General features: G+C 51.7%; 1 protein-coding gene and 1 non-coding gene across 2 annotated transcripts in view; both read left to right on the forward strand.

The window, feature by feature from the left end:
* The window catches only part of LOC120375609 (zinc finger protein 850-like), a gene marked incomplete at both ends in the record, with an annotated part of 390,939 nt that overhangs the window by 32,098 nt on the left and 335,951 nt on the right, over window positions 1-22,890 (forward strand). The window lies entirely within an intron of this gene.
* On the forward strand, window positions 8,104-8,320 carry LOC120376560. The gene has a single exon (XR_005587418.1). It is a non-coding gene; the product is annotated as a small nucleolar RNA U3 (small nucleolar RNA).

Consider the following 22,890-nt stretch of genomic DNA (forward strand, 5'->3'; position numbering starts at 1 on the left):
ACACGGATCTTGAAAAGAGGAACAGCGACACCCACACACCACAGAGCCTGGATGGGGGCAGGGGAACCACACACGGGAGCTAGTTCATGGGGTGGGGGACACACCCATATGCTCCATTGCACCATTCTTAATGAGAAGAACGGGGGCATCCACACAACACGGATCCTTAACGGGCGGGGGGACACCCACACACTCCATTAACCAGGAGGGACAGGGGCACCAGACACCCCAAGTAGCGTGGAGAACACCCACATCCACCGGATCCCTCATGGGGGGTAAGACAGAGGCTTCCAACTTATGAGAAATATGCATTTAGGAGGTAGAATTTCCATTCTTTCACAGATCCCCAGTGGGCTAATGGACAAGGCAATGGCTTTCTAAGTCAGAGATTGTGGTTTCAAGTCCCATCTGGGGTGAAAAACTGCCTTTTCCTATATACTGCAAGGAAATCTTGGCCTTATTTTCACCAAGGAAGCTGGGAGATGTCTGAATACAAAATACTGGATCTTGAGAAAAATCCCTCAGAAATGGCATCTTGACAAATGCTTTCTAAACCCATCAGTAGCAAACAGTTAATACTAGTGTTTGTCTGAGACTAGAGGGAAGGGGAGTGTTTACTCCCACACCTCAGTGAGTGAAACAGACAGAAAGAGGAAGGCTGTTCTGAAAGAGAATGGATCTGTCTGGAGACAAAGCAGCCCCTGAGAATGAGCAACGGTGTGAAAAGAAGAGGTTCAAATGTGTGTTAGATGTTAATTAGTGTTAGAGAGTTTATCCCTTCACCCTCCCATTACCGGGTCCTTCTTGCGTACACACGGAGCAGCAATACCCAAAGTCCCAAGGTGCAAACAATTAGATGTTTATTGGATTAAACTTGTAGCAAGCAACGATTCCAGTTTCCTTCCTCGGTGTCCCCATCCCAGCCCTGACGCCACAGAGCCTTGCCTGTGTCCCTGTTCCCATTCTCCCCCTTAGCAAAACATAGGACACGTGGTGACACATTTCCTGATCGGGCCAGGCATCAAGGTGGAAGGTGCTGATATTCCATTTGTCCCACTGCCCCGTGTGTAGTGCAGTGCCCTGCACCTTCTCTCGTACAGGCCTGCCACACCTGTTCCAATTAGTGTTCCAGACTTCCCACTATAGTGGGCCCGAGAGGGTTGGGTCCAGGTTGTCTAGTACAGGGGGGAGCGGCTTACTCCATTACTTCTAGGTTATTTCCATAGGCAACGTAACACAAGTATACTTAGCAATACACCAGCTGCTGTAATAATCCACAGCAACACCGAGAGACCTGAGCACTGCCGCATGGTCCGACATCCTGGCCACCACCGAAACACCTCCTCTCCTCCTTCGACGGGGTCAAGCCCTTAACATGTCCAGTTGCTGGCAGTTGCAATATGCTGCCGCTGCAGGTTTTCGTGCTTTTGTCCATAGCATAAGTCCATTGAATGTCCACAGAGAAATGGGTTATTGTCCAAACCAACTTAACCTCATGGTGTGGAATCAGGCTGTATGCGCTGGTTCGATTATTCACAGCAGTAAGATTCACAGATCTATCTGTGCGCCAAAGCCCAGAGAGCAGTGTGTAGTGTGGAATTTGGTTAGGGGCTGGTGTAATTGTGCTTCCAGTAATATGTACATTTCCAACAAAACACCTCAGACACAGTACACCCAATTGTCCACCCCTTGCCATGGGCCATTGGGTCTGCTCCTCCACGGCCATCAGGGAGGGGCACATTCAAACATCTTCTCTGGATTTACACCATTTTACACACCCCTCCATTGATTCCCAGCGAGCAAATCCCCTTCTCATTATTCCCATAGGGCTTGTGGGGCCCACCTCAGCTGCCGATTCACGTCCAGATACCACGGTAGCTATTACACAGGTGCTGGCCTCCTAGTCAAGCATTTTGAATGTCCACACACATCTTCCCCCAGGTCAGCCTTTTGAAGCCATCCCCACCCATGTCATGAGGTTTTCTGTTCATTGAAACACAACAATGCGAACAACAAGACAAACACCACAGACAAACAACACAAAACATAGATTCATGGTATTCTGGGTTAGTCTTTTGCTGGCACCAGCTTGGTTGTAGAGTGTCTGAAAAACAAAAGAAACAATTTCCACACCCACACCCCCGGTGGGGACAGATTAGTGCTTAATAATAATAATAATACCACTTCCTTTTACAAATTTCCTTGCTAATTGCAGGAAAAACAGAAGAATTCCCTCCAGGCTGTCCTTATTTTGTTCTATAGTCAGATAGTGAATTACCCCACTCGTGGGTCATTTATGAAATTCATGAGGTGGTGTGCCTCAGTTTCCCCTCTTGTACAACAGACCCAGTTTGCAATAGTTTCTCTGCTGTACCAAGCTTTAAGTTTATCCTCAGGTAATAGCTGAGAGACAGCTTTAGATTTAGCTTTAGCACCATACACACACACACACACTCCTTAGGGTTAACCTGTCCCCCTTATTTTCAGGCTTGACTTGTTTTTTCACCTCCCTTTCCTGGAGGGCCACAATCTGAGTCTTCCAGTAGCTTGTTTGCTGACCAGATGTATTTATTATTTGCAGCTCCTTTGTGCTGCCACTGATGGGAACTTCTCTCCTTCCCCCATCAGCTAGGTCATTTGCATTCACACCGGCTTTCGGGCTTGCTTTTGGATCCAAAGCCATCAGCAGCTCAGAGACTGTCTTAAAAGGGACACAATCAACTTCCACCTGAGTTCTGATTACTTTCCACTTTCATCTTCTGCTTCAAAACACACAGATCTGAAAAAGAAACCACAACCTATTGTGGCTCCCTTTGGAGCCCTAATAGGGTTTGAGCTAAGTACCATGTTTTGTTTGCATTTCTTTTACCCTTTCTCCAATATACACTGCACATGTCCTGGGAAAAAGCACATTCCTTCCATAGTTTAACCTTCATAACATTATATTACAAACCATAAGTCTCAGTTTAGGTTTTTAAAACCTTACACAATTACACACAACATTTTGTTTTGTCTAACATCCCTTGCACTGCAATAATTTTTTTTTACACAACTGTACCCTGATTACACGTCCATCTTGTACAACCAGAGACAGCCAGGGGCAGGCAAGTTAAGTTCCAATAGAAACCCCTGACATTCCTTTAGTGATTTTGCTTACATTACCCAGGAGTCAAATCATTTTGATGAGATTATCTCTCTGCCTGCTGCCTGCAGCCATCCCCTATAGACCATTTCTGTGGGCAAAGGGCCCATTTCCCCTCAGAATGGCTGTAAAGGCTTCTTGGGACAAAACATAGTGGTGGTAGCAGCCACTTTACCTGACCCTCTTGTATAATTTAATTACTAAGCTTCCATCCAACGGGAGTGCACAGAGCTGCACATACAGTTACATTTATATAACTGGGTTTTATTATTAAACCAAAAACTGCCTTCTTGTAACACCACAACTGTTGCCTTTTGCTATTTCTACAACTCACAAATGTTTACTTTCCTCCAAACTCTGTATTATTAATTTCTGCAAAACCCTGGGGGCTGCACTGCATAGTGGGGTGACTCTGCAGGGGGAGAAGCTGCGGTGGAGCAATGTAGAGCAGGTGCAGGAAGGAGCCGGGCTCACTATTCACATTCTGAACTGCACAATTTTCCAAATTTGGGAATGTCCGAGAACAATTCTAAGGGGAAAGTGACTGCAGAGCAGTGACACTGGAGGTGCCCAGACCTCCAAGAGGGGGCGGCGTGGAAATTAATAATGGGAAGATCATTTGCGAAATTAGTCGTCACGGACAAGATTTGTCTCTGTTCTCATTTCACATTGTGGTGTTATTTAGCAGAATCAGGACATATTTTTACTATGTTAATTAAACACAGAATTTTATTTAACTGAGCCAAAAACTTAGTATCACTTATTTTTTTCTCTGTCCTAACAAGAATTAAATGAATTTTGTGACTTTCTGGAAAGTGCAGCGAGATTAAATGTGGGGAATTCAGTCCCTGTGTTTGTGAGCTGATGTTTTCCTCTCACAGGTCAGTGCCTGCATTGAAATACCAAGAGGGATCTAAGGGCTGGTGTACGCTGGGCACAGGGGTGTTTGCAGAAGGGGCGGGGCCTCAGGTGGAAGGGGCGGGGCAGGGCGTTAGGCTCCCCCAGCTGGCGGTTCACGCCCTGCCCATGGTGTTGCAATGAAAGAGGCTGCCCAGGCTGCACTTGTAGTGAGGTTCCCCCACTAGGTGGCGGCGCAGAGGCTGCAGGAGACAGGCAGGTGACAGCAGGGGAAGTGGCGACCAGGGGCGGCTCTAGTAATCCGGCCACCCCAAGCAGGGCGGCATGCCGCAGGGGGTGCGCTGCCGGGTGCCGGTCCCGCGGCTCTGGGGGGACGTGCCTGCAGAGGGTGCGCTGGTCCCGCGGCTCCAGTGGAGCTTCCGCAGGCATGCCTGCCGGAGGTCCGCCGGACCCTCCTGCCACCCTCCTCGGAAAATGCCGCCCCACGCGCACGCTTGGCACGCTGGGGTCTAGAGCCGGCCCTGGTGGCGACACAGGAGCTCTCAGCAGCAGGGTGAAGGACAATGCCGTGGAGCGGCAGCAACACAGAGTGAACAGGGCAAACCGAGAGCCACTTGAAGGAGTGGCAGCAGCAGAAGCTGAGGTTTTGCTTGATGCCTTCGCCCGCTGCTGTTTTCTGCCGGTCGCTGGGTGACGGTTCCTGCCTGTGGCAGCTGGGGGCTGCGGGGTCCCCTCGCTGCCTGTGGCAGCCGGGAGCTGGGGGGTCCCCTCGCTGTCTGTGGCACCCGGGGTCCATGGGATCCCCTCGCTGCCCGTGGCAGCTGGGGGCCATGGGGTCCCCTCGCTGCCCGTGGCGGCTGGGAGCCATGGGATCCCCTCGCTGCCCATTGCGGCCAGGGGCCGTGGGATCCCGATGGCAGCTGGAGGCTCTGGCATCCACCTGCAGTGGCTGGGAGCTACGGCGCCACCTGCAATGGCATTTGGCTGCTGCTTCTCCTCACCCCCTGGTGACTGGGAACGCCAGGCTCTGCCTGCAGTGTCTGAGCGCTGGGGGCTCCCTCTCTTGCCTGTGGCAGCTGGGAGCTCCAGAGTCTTCGGAGCTGCAGGGTCTGTGAGCAATGACGTGGGGCTGCAGGGTCCTCACGCCATCAATGCCTGTTGGGAAATCCTGGGTCCATCCGCAGCACCTGGGAGCTCTGGGGTCCGCTCGTAGGAGCTGGGAGCTGCAGGGTCCATACGCAGTGGTGTGGGGCTGTGGGGGCTCCCCCGCCACCCATGGCTGCTGGCAGGGCCGGCTTTAGGAAGTGTGGGGCCCAATTCAAACATTTTCGGCGGGGCCCCGGCAGGGATAACTAAAAAAAAAGTAAAAAAGCCTTTCATTTCTTAGCAACCGGTTCCCTATAAAAAGTTCTGATTTAAGGGATGTGCCACAGTATGTATTTTTTGTACCAATAGGGTTACCATACATCCAGATGGCAATTTAAGAACCAAAAAGCCTGACATGTCAGGGAAAATACGGCTGTATGTTAACCCTACCTACAGTTATTTTTTAAAAAGATGGGCCTGAACTAGAAACGAGCTCCGTTTTACATGTGTGGGTCCCCGCCACTCCCTGGGGGTGTGCTAGGGTGACCAGATGTCCTGATTTTATAGGGACAGTCTCAATGTTTGGGTCTTTTTCTTATATAGGATCCTAATAACCCCCACCCTGTCCCAATTTGTCACACTCACTGTCTGGTCACCCTAGGGTGTGCACATGTGTGGTCACCGCCAATCCCTGGGGTGTGCACATGTGGGTCCCAGCTGCTCCCTGCCCCCCTCATTGAAGCAGGTGTGCAGGGTTACTGCCCTGGGAACTGCAGGCACCAGTGGACATGGGGCTGGCTGGAGGCAGGGCAGGGCTGACTGGAGGTAGGGTCTGGCTGCAAGCAGGGCAAGGGGTGCAGGGCTGGCTGGAGACAGGGGTGTGTGAGGCTGGCAGGCTTCAGGCAGGGTCGCAGGGCATGCGGCAGGGGTTGGCAGGGCTGGAAACAGAGGAGTGCAGGACTGGCTGGCTTCAGGCAGGGGGGTGCGGCAGGGGCTGGCTGGAGACAGGGTAAGGGGTGCAGGGCTGGTGCGGGCAGGGCAGGGGTACGGGGCTGGCTGGAGGCAGGGGCTGGTGCGGGCAGGGCAGGGGTGCAGGGCTGCCTGGAGGCAGGGGCTGGTGCGGGCAGGGCAGGGGGTGCGGGGCTGGTGTGGGCAGGGCAGGGGTGCCGGGCTGGAGGCAGGGCCGGGGGCGCCGGGCGGGCGGGCGCCGGGCTGGCTGGCGTCCGGGCAGGGGGTGCGGGGCTGGTGCGGGCAGGGCAAGGGGTGCAGGGCTGGAGGAAGGGCAGGGGGTGCAGGGCTGGTTGGAGACGGGCTGGCTGGAGACAGGGCAGGGGGTGCAGGGCTGGTGCGGGCAGGGCAAGGGGTCCTGGGCTGGCTGGTGACTGGGCTGTGGGTGGGGGGCTGGAGGCATGGGTATGGGTGCTGGGCTGGGGCTGGCTGGGCTGGAGGCAGGGCAGGGGGTGCAGGACTGGCTGGAGATGGGCTGGCTGGAGGCGGGACAGGGGGTGCAGGGCTGGTGTGGGCAGGGGGTGTGGGTACAGCCCACCCTGTACAGTGAGTGCCCCCTCTTTCTTCCTCCCCCACCGGGTAGCAGCATCAGCCCAGGGCTCAGGGGCTATTGACAGGGCCCGGGCTCCCTGCATCCCCTGCCCAGGCTCTGTAAATAGCCGAGGAGCCCTGGGGAAGTGGTGGGGCCCGGGAGTTATTTAAAGGGCCGGGCGGTAGAAGCAATGCAAACCCTGGACTTTTTAAATAGCCCCCAGAGCCCTGCAGCCCTACCCAGGGCTCCAGCAGTGGGGCTCTGGTAGCAAGTTAAAAGACCTGGGGCTCCAACCCCTTCTGGGAGCCCCAGGCCCTTTAAATTGCCCCTGGAGAAGCCGGGCCACCCAGGGACAGCGCACCAGCTCTTGCCAGTACGCAGTACCAGGGCTTGGGCACGGGGCCCTCTTAGGGGTGGGGCCGATTCAGGGGAATTGGTTGAATTGGCCTAAAGCCGGCCCTGCATGCAGGTAGTATATATTGTGTGGATTCTGCTCATATAACAGAGAAAGTTGCCTATGCAGCTCACAATAGTAGATAGGGTCAGAGCAGAAGATCTCTTCTTTCCAAGTGGGAATTGTGCAGGGAGGAACAACAGACCTAGTGCAGCTGTGTTGCCACTGTCTACTAGCACTGAAAGGGTTCAGAATGCCTTGGTTCAAGTGGCACCAGTTCTAAAAGCAAGGGTGATTTAGTGCTGTGGTTCTCAAACAGGGGTATCCAATGGTCTTCCAGGGGGTACAGCAACTCATCTAGATATTTGCCTAGTTTTACAACAAGCTACATAGAAAGCACTAGCAAATTCGTAACAAATTAAAATTCATACATTGATTTGTTTATACTGTTCTCTATACTATACACTGAAATGTAAGTACAATACTTATATTCAAGGGATTTATTTTTTTATAAATATTGCATCTGATTTTGTAAGCAAGTAGTTTTTATGTGAGGTTAAACTTGGGGGTATGCAAGAGAAATCAGACTCCTGAAAGGGGTACAGGTGTCTCTAAAGGTTGAGACCCACTGATTTAGTGCAGGTACCACCGGTAACATAGATCCCTGCAAAAACTTCTAGTGCAGATGAATTTGAAAGCAAGCCAGAGAGAAACAGCTGCGGAGCATGCTAGAAAGGGCTGACCTGTCCGCATTGTCTGTGCCTGACAAGCTGTCATGTGGCACAGAGGAGCCTGTGAGAGGTATGGTACAGCAAGAGGGTTTGATTGGTCGGTAGGAGCTCCACATGCTAATCAGGAGGTGTGTGTGTGTGTGTGTGTCTGTGTCTGTAAATAACGACATAAACATCTTCTAATGGCCAGTGTGCTAAAGCTGCCTCGATTGTGCTTTAATGAAATGGGAACCTGGTTTTAGATTTTTGTTCTTTAATTCGCTGGGGGTGAAACCCGTTGTATGAAAACATTCACCATGGGAAGAAAGCTTGCCCACATTAGCCTGGGTGTGTAGCCGAGAACAGCTTTGTTAAGACTATACTTTCAGGGATCATTTCTATAGTTTGTAACTAGAGAAGTGTGGTTGAAAGTGTCTGACCTTGCTAACTATGATGAGGAGTTAAACTGTTCTCTTCTGAGCATGAAGCAAGTGGACAGTGGTGCCTTAATGCATCTGCTGTCTGCTATTGATGAGTGTTCTTGCTTTCCTTTTAGGAAGCTGAGAGGAAGAGAACACAGACTGAGTGGTTAGTCCTTATAAAACAAGTTTAAAAATAAATGTTTTGGTTTTCTTTTCTGTTATCTGAGTTTGTTTAAAGCTTTTGTTCAGTTCTGTAGTCTTAATTTCTTTTGGTAGAATTTGGAAGAAAAGTAAAGGTAGTGTGAAAACTGGTGTTTTAAAGGTTTCTAGTTCAGTTCTTACTGAAAGTTTTTTTTAAATTTCTTTATGCTGCTCTCTCTCTCTTTTTTTCTTGTAATCTATTTCAGAATTTAGGTAGGGTTCTGTGTCTGCACGTTCTCTTCCTTTTGCACTTGCTTCTCTCTTCTTCCCTTCCCTTTTTTTGGGAAGCCCCTATTTTTACTTCTTCTGCTCTGGCAGGGGGTACGCAGTTTGCTCTTGGCCCCAAGCCCATCAGACAATCCACACAGGCTCTGAGAGTTGCTGTCTCTTGGCCGTATATTGGGTAGAGGGTTCTAAAGCTGTGTCAGGGTATGTCTACACTATGGGTTTATTCCAATTTTGCAGAAACTGGTTTTTGGAAACAGATTATATAAAGTCAAGTGAACACGGCCACACTAAGCACATTAATTTGGCGGTGTGCATCCATGTACTGAGGCTAGTATCGATTTCTGGAGCATTGCACTGTGGGTAGCTATCCCATAATTCCTGCAGTCTCCCCTGCCCATTGGAATTCTGGGTTGAGATACCAGTGCATGATGGGGCAAAAACAGTGTCGTGGGTGATTCTGGGGAAATGTCGTCACTCACTCCTCCCTCCGTGAAAGCAACGGCAGACAATCATTTCGCGCCCTTTTCCCTGGATTGCCCGGGCAGACGCCATAGCACGGCAATCATGGAGCCAGTTCAGCCTTTTTTCCCCATCACTGTATGTCTACTGGATGGTGCTGACAGACATGGTACTGCAGTGCTACACAACAGCATCCTCTTGTCTTTTGCAAGTTAGTAAAGATAGTTGTCAGCTATACTGTATTACCCAGTCTGCTCATTTATTCATGCTCATGACTATCCTGTTTGTATGAGTGATGTGCTCTCACTGCTTGCTGGCTGTACCTTGAACTCACCCACCGTATACCCCGCTTTGGGGACATGACAGACTGTGTATATGTATATGCAGTCCAATACCAAAACACTAACATTTCCCTACAACCTGTATGTTACCCCCAATGACACAATAACTGATGCTTCAAACACTTTGTATAATCTATTTTCAAATATTCTCTAATAAACTTTAAATCTGCTGCTTTGCAAGTTGATAATGACAGTGACAAGTTATACTGTATTACAACTGTGAGCTCTCTGCAGAGACTGTTTCAAGCGAATGCCTAATCAGGAAACCACCCAGCCTGCCTTCAGACGGCCCACCCCGAATTGTGGCACTACTGGAGAAAGTGGAAGAAGAAATGCCAGCTGCTGCTTCAACCTGGCAGCAGCTTCAAAGATCCAGAAGCTGTATAAAACAAACCCTCTCAAGGCTGTAAGAAAGGTCCTGTATGGTCCCTCGTCCTACTGCATGATCCCACCCGAGCGTCTCTACCACTACTTCCTCGAAGTATTCAGCGGCAAGCCCAGGAATGGCACGCAGTGCCTGGAGTGCTTCCGCCCATTGCCCTGCGTCGCCAATGCAGATGGTCTAGAGGCCGACTTCACACCCAAAGAGGTGATGGCCAGGCTCTCCAGAACCAAAAACACCGCGCCCGGAAAAGATGGCATCCCCTACAGCCTTCTCAAGAAGCGGGAACCCGGCTGCCTCGTCCTCTCCAGCATCTTTAACTTGTGCTGGTGCTTTGGCCGGTCTCCCACCTCCTGGAAGAAGGCCATGACGGTCCTGATCCACAAGAAGGGCAAGCGAGATGACCCCAGCAACTGGAGACCCATCTCTCTGTGTTCTACAATGTACAAGCTGTACGTCAGCTGCCTGGCAGCCAGAATCACGGAGTGGGCAACGACCGGGGGAGCCATCAGCCTGGCCCAGAAGGGCTTCATGCCATTGGAGGGGTGCTACGAGCACAACTTCCTGCTCCAGACTGTCCTCCAGACGACCGCGCCCAACTAAACTGCGTCCCGCTCAATGGAGCCATCCGCCACGGGAACCGAGACAAGCGCTGCAGGAAGTGTGGGTACGCCCTGGAGACCCTGCCCCACGTACTGTGCAGCTGCAAGCCCCACACCAGAGCCTGGCAGCTGTGCCACAACCAGGGCCGGCTCCAGAGCCCAGCGGGGCAAGTACCCGCCTGGGGCGGCCCTTTCCCAGGGGGCGGCAGTCATGCCCGCGGGAGGTCCGCTGCTCCCGCGGCTCGGGGGCGCCTCCCGGGCATGACTGCTTGGGGCAGCCAAATTTGTAGAGCCGCCTGGCCACAACGCCGCCCAGGACCGTCTAGTAAAGGCCATCGCTCCGCACCTGGGAGAAATCGCCATCAACCGCACCATCCCGACACCGACAGCCCGCTGCGCCCGACATCGTCGTCACAGACGAATCGGAAAGATCATCCTCGTCGACGTGACGATTCCATTTGAAAACAGGACCCGGCCTTCCGCGAGGCCCGAGCCCACAAGCTCGAAAAATGCGCCTTGGCGGACACCCTGCGGTCAAACGGCTATGAGGTCTGCACCGACGCCCTGATTGTTGGGGCCCTGGGCGCCTGGGATCCTTGCAATGAATGTGCTTTGGACCTGTGGGGTGGGCGGTCGCTACGCTACGCTGCTCATGAGACACCTAATGGTCTCGGACACTATTCGCTGGTCTAGAGACATTTACACGGAGCACATCACCGCCACCGCCAATACCAGGAGTGAGCGGGCGTGGCCGTGCACCCGCAGGGGTGAGGAGACGTGTAAACCCCCTGCTGGACTCTATTCCTGAGCCCTAAACCCACCGAACCGAACTCCACCATGTGAGGGTCTTCATCCCCATTATCCAGCCCGCTTATTCATGCCCATGACTGTCCAGGTCATTCCCTTCTTTAAGTTTTGTTTAATGGAGTGTCAGTCCTGTCTAGACTATCAGGCAAGCCTACTAAAGACCCAGAGAGGCAACTGGCAGCTCCTGGTCAGAGCCCCAGACATCCAGCAGAAATGATGAGCTGCATGCCATTCTAGGGGGTGCCCCTGCAACAACCCCACCCATTGCTTCCCTTCTCTCCCAGGCTACCGTTATCCCCCATTTGTGTGATGAAGTAATAAAGAATGCATGAATTTGAAACAACACAGACTTTATTGCCTCTGCAAGTAGAGGTCAAATGGGGGAAGGGAGGGCAGTCTCCAGCTACTATGATATTCCAAGCAAGACTGAATCTCCAGAAGACAAAGCTTAAAGAAGAGAATGACCTGGGAGTCATTCCCATTTTTGCCCAGGAGCCCTCGGGCGACCTCACCAAGGCCAACCAGGAGCACTCACGGGATGACAATGACAGATACCAATCCTACTGTACTATCTGCCATCCGGAAGGGAAGGGGATGCTGCTCTGTAGTGCAGCAGCACCACGTCTGCCAGCAGCATCTAGTAGACATACAGTGACATTGAAAAAAGGCGAGAAACAATTTTTTTCCATTTGCTTTCGGGGGAGGGGGACATATACCCTGAACCACCTGTGACGATATTTTTGACCCTTCAGGCTTTGGGAACTCAGCCAAGAATTCAAATGGTTTTCAGAGAGTGCGGGAACTGTGGGATAGCTACAGATGTCAGTCACCCCTCCCTCCGTGAGCATCCATTTCATTCTTTGGCTTTCTGCTACGCTTGTCTCAGCTTCTTAAGTTTCAGCACTGTGTTGAGTCCCTGTTGTGGCCTCTTTCTATCATGGCCTTGGAGATTTTTTCAAATGCTTTGGCATTTTGTCTTTTGGAACGGAGTTCTGATAGAACAGATTCATCTCCCCAAACAGAGATCAGCTTCAGTATCTCCCGTACGGTCCATGCTGGAGCTCTTTTTTGATTCTGGGACTGCATGGTCACCTGTGCTGATCAGCGCTCCACACGCTGGGCAAACAGGAAATGAAATTCAAAAGTTCGTGGGGCTTTTCCTGTCAACCTGGCCAGTGCATCCAAGTTCAGATTGCTGTCCAGAGCGGTCACAATGGTGCACTGTGGGATGGCGCCTGGAGGCCAATACCATTGAATTGCGGCCACACTAACTCTAATCCGAAATAGCAATACTGATTTCAGCGCTACTTCCCTCATCAGGGAGGAGTACAGATACCGGTATTAAGAGCCCTTTATATCGATATAAAGAGCTTTGTTGTGTGGACGGGTGCAGGGTTAATGTGATTTAATGCTGCTAAATTCGATATAAACTCATAGTGTTGGCCAGAGAGAGCAGCAGGTTTCCCCTATTGTTTCCCACTCTTGTTTTCTTGACTAGTTTCTCCTCTGCACCAACTTGCTCTTTTGCTTTGTGAGCTTGGCTAGCTCAGTTGGCAAAGCATCAGCCTTTTAATTTGAGGGTCCAGGGTTTAAGTTCCTGGTCAGGTGATAAACTACTCACCAAGATCTTAAACTGTCTTTCTCATGTTCTCTTTGATGTTACTTTTTCTCTTCAGGATTTGCCCTTTCCTCAGAAGGGCCTTTTTGTGTGTGGGTTTGAAGGGGCAACTTCCTGACAGCCCCTCTGTCCTTGCGGCCTGGAGGAATAAAGGCCTCTGGGCATAGAGCATGTTCCTTCCCTGCACAGACACACACAGACAAAGACACAGAATATCCCTAAGGAATTAGAATCACCTGCTGCCTTCCCCTGTCCTGCTGGATCCCCAAATGAAGATGCTCTTCAGCCTAAACCCATGTCCCCTCTTTTCCCAGTGCCCCTCAATCCCAACCTTCAGTCCCTCCTATTCCCAGTGCCCCTCAGTCCCAACCCACAGGCCCCCCCTCCTCATGCTGCTCCTCAATCCCAACCCACGGCTCCCTCCTTCCCTCCAGCAGCAGGTGCTTCAGACCCCCTCAGGAAGATTTTCTTGCAAGGTTTCGTGTATGAGTCTGCATGTGGATTTTACAGTATGTTGGAAATAGGTTGGGTTGCTTGCCGAAATGATCACTTGTGGCTGGTGCTGGATTCCCAGTCTCCTTGTTATTGGGGCAGGAGAAACAAAGGGTCGTTATCCTTGATGTGTGAATCGAGGGCAGCACAACTGTGCTTGGCAGACCCCGACTGAGGGACTCACCCTCAATTCAATAGCACTTGCTAGGCAGGGGATAGGGGTTCCAAAGCCAAGTGGGCTGGGGCCTGGGTCCCAATACTAAAATGTAGGTGTTAGACCAATGTTAGGACAGGGTGGCTGTGGAGGGATGAGTGAGTCCCTAGACAACATAGTGAGTACGGTGCCTTCTTATTTTCCCCCTTTTCCACCCAGGATGGCAGGTGAACTCTACAGAGGCACCTCTGGGCTTGCACTGACTAAGGACAACAGCTGTGAGTGGGGTGCAGAGAGGGGATGGGTCATGTTAAAGGTCTCTTCTGGCCATAAAGTCAACTAATTTCTGAAAAACTGACTGTAGCATTGGGAGCAGCGTCTGATGTTTCCCTGTCTAGCCAGCTTGCTGCCTAGAACAAACGCTTCTTGAGTGAGGTGATCCACAGGGAGTAGCTCAAACCTCCAAAGTGCCTGGCCAGGGGCAGGACATTAGCACAGCAAGGGAGGGGTGTGGCAGTGACATCACAAAGGCTTTTTGCAGGACCTCAGACTATTGGTCAAAGGTGGTGGGGAGGTGGTGACCTCACAGACAGATGCTGACATCAGGCAGGCAGGACTGGGGTGAGGGACCAGGGAAACCTCAGAGACCCCTGTGGCTTTGCTTCAGCAAGTCTCCTGCTCCAGGTCTCTCTTTGAGGACTGAGAGAGTATTCGGGTTCACGGACGTGAGCGCCAGGAGGAACCTCTTTCGAGTTTTTTCCTTCCCTTTTAGTGATTTTACTAGAAAAGAGCCGTCCCTGTTTAGAAGGTAAGAGCCTCCTCGAGGTTTGAAACCTGTTCAGTCTGATCCATCAGGTGATAGTTGAATTCTAGGCATGGAAAACACAAGCTTAAGGAGGCAGAATTTTATTTCACACTTGGGATTTTGTCCCATAGAATCAGTGGGGGACATTAGGGTTTGTCCTTTTTGTTTCACCTTTTCCTCCATCCATCCCTCCCTCCTTTCTCTTTGTCTCTTGCATCTTTTGTCTTTTCACCTGTTCCCCTCCCAACACCAGGAGGTGTGTGTGTGTGTGTGTGTTTGTGTGTTGCGGGGGAGTGCTCTGCAGCTCCCACTCTGGGAGGTCCACCCAAAAATGTGGGGCTGAAATAGTGCTCGGGCAGTGATTCCCACCGGTGACCTGGGCCATCCTTTGGGCTTTCTGGTGAGAACCCTCAGCCTCCTGTCCTCAGTCTCTACCCTGATTGGCTGAGCAGGGGGTTATTGACAGGGAGGAGACTCAGGTACTTGTTGTTCTCTTTTAAGACCAAGTAAATAAGTCAGACCCAGTTCTATGTTTGATGAATTTTGCTGCTTCTCTGCATTAATGGTCTCTGAACAGTTCATGATTCTCTCTAACATTGCAGTTCTCCTCAAATACTTGCTGAATAATTACTGTGCACTCTTGTTGGTCTGGAGCTCATTTGAGAACACTTAAGTCATTCAATGTTTGAAATTCAAGATCTGATGGTTAGTTTGAAAATCAGGGCTCTTGGGTCCTACTCCCAACTCTGCCACTGGCTGGCTGTGTGACCTAAGACAAGTCAATTCTCCTTTCTCAGCCTTAGCTTCTCCCTCTTTCAAGTAGGGATAATAATGATCCACTCCTACCTACCTCACAGTGGGTGGGGATCCATTGGAGAGTGTCACTAGGAGTAGTGAATAATATGAGGTGTCCTATCACGTTTACTCCGATCAGATTATGACATAATACAATAGCTGAAATAGTCTATTTGATTTGTATTTTTTTATTTTGAAATTGTTAACAGCAGCAACTACTTAGCTCAGACTAAAGCATCTTATCTAATGTTTGTGATCTAAGTGTCTCCTCTTTGTGTGTGATGAGACAATTTAACACACTCTGACAAACAGGAGATGCTTTTGTTTTGCAACAAAATATTTTTGCAAAGAACTTTCATCCCATTTGTTTTGATTTCAAGAAACAAACTGGTTTAGTCTGAAGGGGATTTTCTGACATTGAGCAGGCGCAGTGTGTCCCGTGACACCCGCCCGCTATACGCCGGCCCCTGCTGAGGGCGCCCTGGCTGCAGCTGCAGCTGGTTCTGCTGGTGCCCTGTGGTTGCCCTCGTTCGGCCAGGAACAAGCCTCAGGTGAGCTGAAAAGAATCCTGTCCAACTGAGTCTGGCAGCCGCCATCATGTAGCCAGAAGTCCCCACACATGTAGGGGAAACAAACCAGCCACCAGAAAGTGGTCCATTGTCTCACACAGTGCCAGAGCCATGAAAAGTACCTGTGCCACTGGCAGATACTTTAAGGCTTCCGGCAGTGAGTTCTGGGGACAGTTGCTCACTTTCACTGAATGTAACTGTACGTGCAGCTCTGTGCAGTCACATTTGATAGAAGTTTGGTAATTAAATTATACAAGAAGGTCAGGTTCAGTGTCTACTACCACCACTATGTTTTGTCCCGAGAAACCTTTAAAGCCATTCTGAGGGGAAATGGGACCTTTGCCCACAGAAATGGTCTATAGGGGACGGCTCCAGGCAGCAGGCGGAGAGATGATCTCATCAAAATGATTTGACTCCTGGGTAATGTTAGCAAAATCACTAAAGGAATGTCCGGAGTTTCTATTGGCACTTAACTTGCCTGCCCCTGGCTGGCTCTGGTTGTACAAGATGGACGTGCAGTCAGGGTTCAGTTGTGTAAAAAGGAGTAATCACAGTGCAAGGGATGTTAGGCAACAGAGAACTTTGTGTGTGATGATGTCAGGTTTTAAGGACCTAAACTGACACTCATGGTTTGTAAAACTCTTGTTTTGTAGGTTTAAGATGAATTGGTTTGGTTCTGCTTTGTTGGGTTTTTTTATAATGCCTCTGAAAATCCATTTGAATCATTCAAAGTGGCAAAACTGCCGGACACCTTTTGCCAGACACAGGTAACTAGTGTTGTTTGGGTTTGGGATTTAGCATTTAACCCTTAAGGTACCTCACTACTCTATAAAGTCCAAGACCACAGTTATGGCTGTAGTAAGGGGCAGCCAGAACCAGAAGGATGAAGAAAGAAACATTGGTTGGACAGACGGACGGATGGACAAACCGAATAATTAAGCCTCTGTTTAAAAAAATCCACAAAAACGCTTAAAAACATTAAAAGGAAAAAAGGGGCAAAATGTTTCCCCGTTTACCAAAATACCTCAGCCTAGCTCTGCCCTTGGGGTTTGGGGGTGGGGGCACCGATAGCAGGGTTTGCCTAGGACACCAGGTGCTGCAGCTAGTCCAGGGCTGCCCCTGCCCAGAGGCCTTTATTCCTCCAGCCTGCGAGGACAGAGGGGGTGTCAGGAAGTTGCCCCTTCAAACCCACACAAAACCCCTTCTGAGGAAAGGCAAAATCCTGAAGAGAAAAAGTGACATCAAGAAGGACTCCAGAGACAGAGCTTTTTAAGACCTTGGGGAATAGTTGAGTATCTGACCAGGGACTTGAACCCTGGACCCTCAGATTAAAAGTCTGATGTGCTGCCAACTGAGCTAGCCAGGCTCACAGAAAGAGTAAGTCAGTTCATGCAGAGGAGAAGCTATGGAAGAAAAAGAGAGCAGGAAACAATAGAGGAAACCTGCTGGTCTCTCTCTCTCTCCCCCCAGCCCTGGCCCTGGCCTGCTCCTCCCGCCAGCGCCCTGAGGCATTTTGCCAGCACCATGCCCCAGTCAGCTCCACCCTCCCCAAATGCTGGAAGACCCAGCTCAGGAACCTGGCCGCTCTTACAGCCGCCTCTTCCGCCTGACCAAGAGGGAGGGGATTGAGTCTCTCCCTCAGGCCTGTGCCTCAGCATCCCTGGGGAAAGACCAACCCGCCAAAGTGACTTTGGGCCAGTAGGTCAACCAAGAGGCGCCTCCTGTGCCTGGCTGCAGCCCAGCTGCAGACCTCCGAGTAAACCCCGGAGACCGCCCCCTTGGTTGACCTACTGGCCCAAAGACACGTTGGCCATGTTGGTCTTTCCCCAGGAATGCTGAAGGGCGGGCCTGGGTGGGGGGGTGTGCGCAATGTCACACCCTCCTCCTGAACTTACTGCCAGAGGCTTGGACACTGTCCATGGTAGAGGCGGGACACCTAAAATCCCTGCTTGTCTCTGGTCACACCCCCTTTCAGAACCTTTAAACTGTATGATGTCCTACATGGGTGGTCTAGCAAGGTATAGGGTTCCTGGTCCCGGCTGCCTGAAAACATGTTGGGGTGTGGTATTGCTAAGAGAGTGCAGACAGCAATATCTGTTAACGTGTAGGTGTCTTGGCATTTAGCCACCAATGGCATAAGGCAGTGTGCCTCAGTTTCCCCTCCCACACAGCAGCGTAGGCCTGTTATGCTTTTGCTGCTGTGCCAAGCTTCCAGCCTGTTTACAGGTATGAGATGAAAAGAAACAATTCTTGTGGGACTGTCTTGTCACCATCCCTAGCACGTATAAAAGTTTTTTCCCCACAAAACAGGTATGTCCTACATCTTTAAAGCGTTTACCACTAGTATTAACTCCTTGGAAGCTTGATGACGTAGCAAAAGACCCCCAGATTAACAGCAAATCTACAGCGGACAGGTTTTGTTCACACAATTTAGCTTGTTTAGTGTCTATTACATTTCCCAATTCCTTTGTGTACCCTGTAAGTGCTCTGATGCAGATTGTTCTGCCTCTTTGGAGAAGGTTTTAAATTCAGGCATGTGTTTGAGGTGTTGGCAAGGAAGGGTGCACTGCAACCATGCCTGCCCTTGGCCCAAATCACACATTCCTTCAAAGCTTGTAATGTCTTTTCCCTCACCCACGTATCTAACAAATCTCTCATTTCATTTACATAAGCCACATTACTGAATCCAGATCCTCTCTTAAGACTCCTGAATTTAACCCTGTAGGTTTCAGGTGTAATCTGAAACTGTTTTAAAACTAGTTCCTTACATTTACCATAGTTTGTAGCATCATCAATAGGCATCTCATTCAATATGTCCATAGCTCTTCCAGTCAATTTGGCTACCAATGTGACCATTTTTTGACCACCAGGGATTTCACAGAGGTGCAGAGTCTCTCAAAGGTGCTGAAATATTCAGCAATATCACTGGATTCATCATACTGTGGACATAGTCACTCCCATTTGTGGATTTTTGGGGAAGTGGAGCCAGCTGCTGGAGGGTTTTGTCTCTTCCACTCCATAACAGCCAGTCCATGCTTCTGGACCTCAGTTTGGGCCTCTATTTCTCTGTCTCTTAACTCCAAGGCTCTTGTGTGAGCAGCTCCCTCCCTGGCTGCCTCTGCTTCCATAGCCCTTCTGTGCACAGGTGCCTCTGCTTCTTTGAGCTTCAATTGAAACTCCCGGTCCTTTGCCTTCTCTTCTGCTTCCAGTCTGGCCAGCTCTAGTTAAGTAGCTGCCTCTCTGGTAGTCATTTTCCTCCTTTCTTGTGCTGAGACACCCCCTCTGCAGTTCACTGAAACTGGGATGCACTCAGCTCAGGGGGCTTCTTAGTTAACAGAGACTTTCCCAGCGCCCAGTGTTCAGCCTTTCTGGGCAGCAACTTGCAACCTGTGCAGTTCCAGCTTCTTCTGCTCTTCACTCTTCATTAGTTTGCTTATTTTTCTTTCCCTATTTCCCTTACCCGAAAGGAGCAAACAGAAAATCATAAACCAGTAACCACTTTGTCTGTTCTCCAGCCACCACACCCAACTCACTACCAGTCTCTCAAAGCAATCAGCTGTGAGTCTGGAGGTCAGGACTGGGATAGCAGGGGCTGCAGGTCAGGAGTGAGGGGCACCGTCAGACCTGGAGGAGCCCAGGGGCCTGCAGTCGGGAGTGAGGGGCACCGGTAGGGCTGTGAGTCTGGAGGTCAGGACTGGGAGAGCCGGGGCTGCAGGTCGGGAGTGAGGGGCACCAGCAGAGCTGTGACTCTGGAGGTCAGGACTGGGATAGCAGGTGTAGCGGGTCGGGCGTGAGGGTCACCAGCAGTGCAGTGACTGGGAGCTCAGCGGAGCCCAGGGTGCTGCACGTGGGGAGGGAGGGGCACCCTCAGAGCTGTGAGTCTGGCGGTCAGGACTGGGATAGCAGGGGCTGCAGGTCAGGAGTGAGGGGCACCGGTAGATCTGAGGGAAGCCCAGGGGGCTGCAGGTCAGGAGTGAGAGGCACCAGCCACGCAGTGACTGGGGAGCAAAGTGGGGAGCCAAGGGGGCTGTGGGTCAGGAGTGAGGGGCACCGCTATAGCTGGGGGGAACCCAGGGGGCTGCGGGTCGGGAGTGAGGGGCACCAGCAGACCTGTGAGTCTGGAAGTCAGGGCTGGGATAGCAGGGGCTGCAGGTCGGGAGTGAGGAGCACCAGCCGCACAGTGACTGGGGAGCTCAGCAGGGAGCCCAGGGGGCTGCGGGTTGGGACTGAGGGGCTGGGAGTGAAAACTGTGCAGTTCAGAATGTGAATAGTGACCCCGTCTCCTTCCTGCACCTGCTCTACATTGCTCCACAGCAGCTTCTCCACCTGCAGAGTCACCCCAGCACGGCAGTGCAGCCGCCCAGGGTTCAGCAGGGGCCCTGGCAAGGACAGTGGGTTCAGCTAACAGCCCGGTGTGCCTGGCCGTGAGGCAGCTGTTAAAAAAGCAACACCCGCCCCCCCCCCAGAAGTACAGAGACTGAATTCCCCAACTTTAACATCATGACCCCCTGTAGAAAGCCACACGTGTCAGTTGTATTTTCACAGGGAGATGCAAAAATCAAGTGACACCAATTTTCAAGTTGAGTAAATAAAGTTGAGGAGATAGTTATTAACCTCCCAAAAATACACTAAAGATCCCTCAACATAACACCTGAAGGTGAAATATGGACAGAGACAAACCTTGTCAGCAAAGGCTCATTTCCCAAACGATCCTCAAAATGTTACTAATTCCCACCCCTCCTCCACAGGAGCTCTGTGCAGTGTAACTGTTCTGCAGGCAGCTTCCCATTAAATGCTGTTGTGGGACATTCCCAGGCCTGGAAATGTACCAAGGACAGAATTTGAAGAGCAAAACTGGCTCCACGCACCAGGCTGGATTTGAGTGTTTTGTCCCTGTCACTTAGAGTTTGTCAATAGTACAGACGCCAGGGGCAGGACTCCAGGCTCTGCTTGACGGATCCTGGCACAGGGGCTGCAGGAGGGAGGGGAGCAGAAAGGATTGCAGGTTCTGACCTGTGCTCTGGAGAGGAGGTAATAATTGAAGGGGGTGTTTTTGACTATTCCCCTTCCTCAGGGTACTCAGGGCTAGAATTCTACATTCCACAGGGCCAAATAAGGGGGTGATGCCATGTGGTCAATGAAAACCAGTGCTCCAGGTGAGGTTTGAACTCACAACCCCAGCATAGCTCCTCTTAGCACTGCCCTGTAAGTACTGCACACTAACCAATTGCACCACTAGAGCACCTGTTAATTGTAATTCTGAGACCCCCCTAGGCTGATACAGGCAAGGAGTGACCCCAAAACAGTCTCAGTGGAGGTGAGAGCCGGTAGCGACAAGTGTTGTACTCGGTGGGGTGGATCCTTCTTAATGGTTCCAGGCACCATTTGACACCTTGTGGTCCCACCAGGAGCAGAACAGGCTCCCTAAAAGCAGGGCCGCCCAGAGGATTCGAGGGCCTGCAGCAAAGCGGGGGAGGGGACATAAAAAAGGTGCCACCCGCTGTGGCGCTTGTACTCACTGGGTGGCGTCCGAGTCTTCAGTGGCAGCGGGTCCTTCACTCGCTCTGCGTCTTCGGCAGAACTGAAGGACCCGCCGCTGAAGTGTTGCCGAAGACCCGGACTGCTGCCGGGTGAGTAATAATTACAAAGGCGCCGCTAGCCAGGGAAGGGATTCTTGGCCAGGGCTTGTGAGGCAAATTGCCCCACTTGCCCCCCGCACTTGCCCTGCCTAAAAGTAGCAGCCACCAGAGCCCAAACAGTAGCCCCACCCCTTCCACTCGAGGCCACGCCCCTGCCCTCCCTTCTCCCCAAGGCCCCGCTCCTACGCTGCCTCTTACCTCAAGACCCCTCCTCCCGCTCACTGCTCTCCACCCCTCCCCACCCTCACTCGCCCTTACAGTCATTACAAAGTGGCAAGGCAGAGCCCTCCCATTTTTAAAAGCCCTGGGGTGTTGTTCCCCCCTGTTCAGGCACCCCTGGGGCCCTGCACTTCACACAGCTCTCCCTGATTTCAGCTGTTAGTGAGGGAGCCTCACTGCTAGCGCAGACTGGGCAGTTCCTTGCATGAGAGACACTGTCCCAAAGCAGGACTAATGCTTAGAGCTGGTTATCAGTGACTTCAGATCTGTTGGTCTGCAGCAAGACTCTCCATTGAGTCTTAACCAGCTCGGTTATTACACAGGGAAGAACAAAAGGGTCAAATGGTGCCTGGAACCCTTAAGAAGAATCCACCCCACCGAGTACAACACTTGTCGCTACCTGCTCTCAGCTCCACTGAGAATGTTTTGGGGTCACTCCTTGCCTGTATCAACCTAGGGGTCTCAGAGAATGATAATTAGCAGGTGCTCCAGTGGTGCAATTGGTTAGCGCACAGTACTTATAGGGCAGTGCTGAGAGGAGCTATGCTGGGGTTGTGAGTTCAAACCTCACCTGAAACACTGGTTTTCATTGACCACATGGCATCACCCCCTCATTTGGCCCTGTGGAATGTAGAATTATAGCCCAGGGGACACTGAGGAAGGGAAGAGTCAAAAACGCCCCCTTCACCTATTACCTGCTCTCCAGAGCACAGGTCAGAACCTGCAATCCTTTCTTCCTGCCCCCCCACCAGCCCCTGTGCCAGGATCCCTCAAGCAGAGCCTGGAGTCCTGCCCATCCTTGACCCCTGAGCCTGGAGGGAGAGGAGCAAGGAGCCATTGTTAGAGGGCTTTCCCTTCCCCCGACTACTTCCCTGGCTCTTGTCACGCAGACAGCAAGCAGCAAAAGACCAGAAGTCGGAAGCGCAGACAACGGGATGTTTACTGGGATTAGTTTCCAAGCAAGCAGATTCCAAAGCCCTTCACACCAGTCGGGCTTATCTCTATACACCGACAGAGTCTGTTCCCCAGTGTCCTCCTTCCCAGCTCTGACACCGCAGTTCTGAAAGTCTAGGCCTGTGCAGGCAGCCTGAATATCTCTATTCTAACAGCCATCGGTCCCTGTGGGAAAATGATCTATTCAGGGTTGTCCCTAGACATTTTGGTGCCCTACACGGCACCCCCGTCCCCCAGCCCGAGCTGGCAGAGCGGAGCAGGCTAGGGCCAGCTCACTCCACTTCCCGCCGCCCGGTAATTGCAGGGCAGGCCCGACCCCACACTCACGGGGCGGCGGGAAGTGGAGTGATCCAGCCCCAGCCTGCTGCACTCTGCTCCCAGCCTTGGAACTTGGGGGTTGGGGGGAAACGCCCCCCAGCACTCACCAGTGGCGCAGCTGGGAGCTGGTGGAGCAGAGCAGGCTGGGGCCAGGT

This window comes from Mauremys reevesii, linkage group 12, assembly GCF_016161935.1.
Source record: "Mauremys reevesii isolate NIE-2019 linkage group 12, ASM1616193v1, whole genome shotgun sequence".
In the NCBI taxonomy this organism is placed as follows: domain Eukaryota; kingdom Metazoa; phylum Chordata; order Testudines; family Geoemydidae; genus Mauremys; species Mauremys reevesii.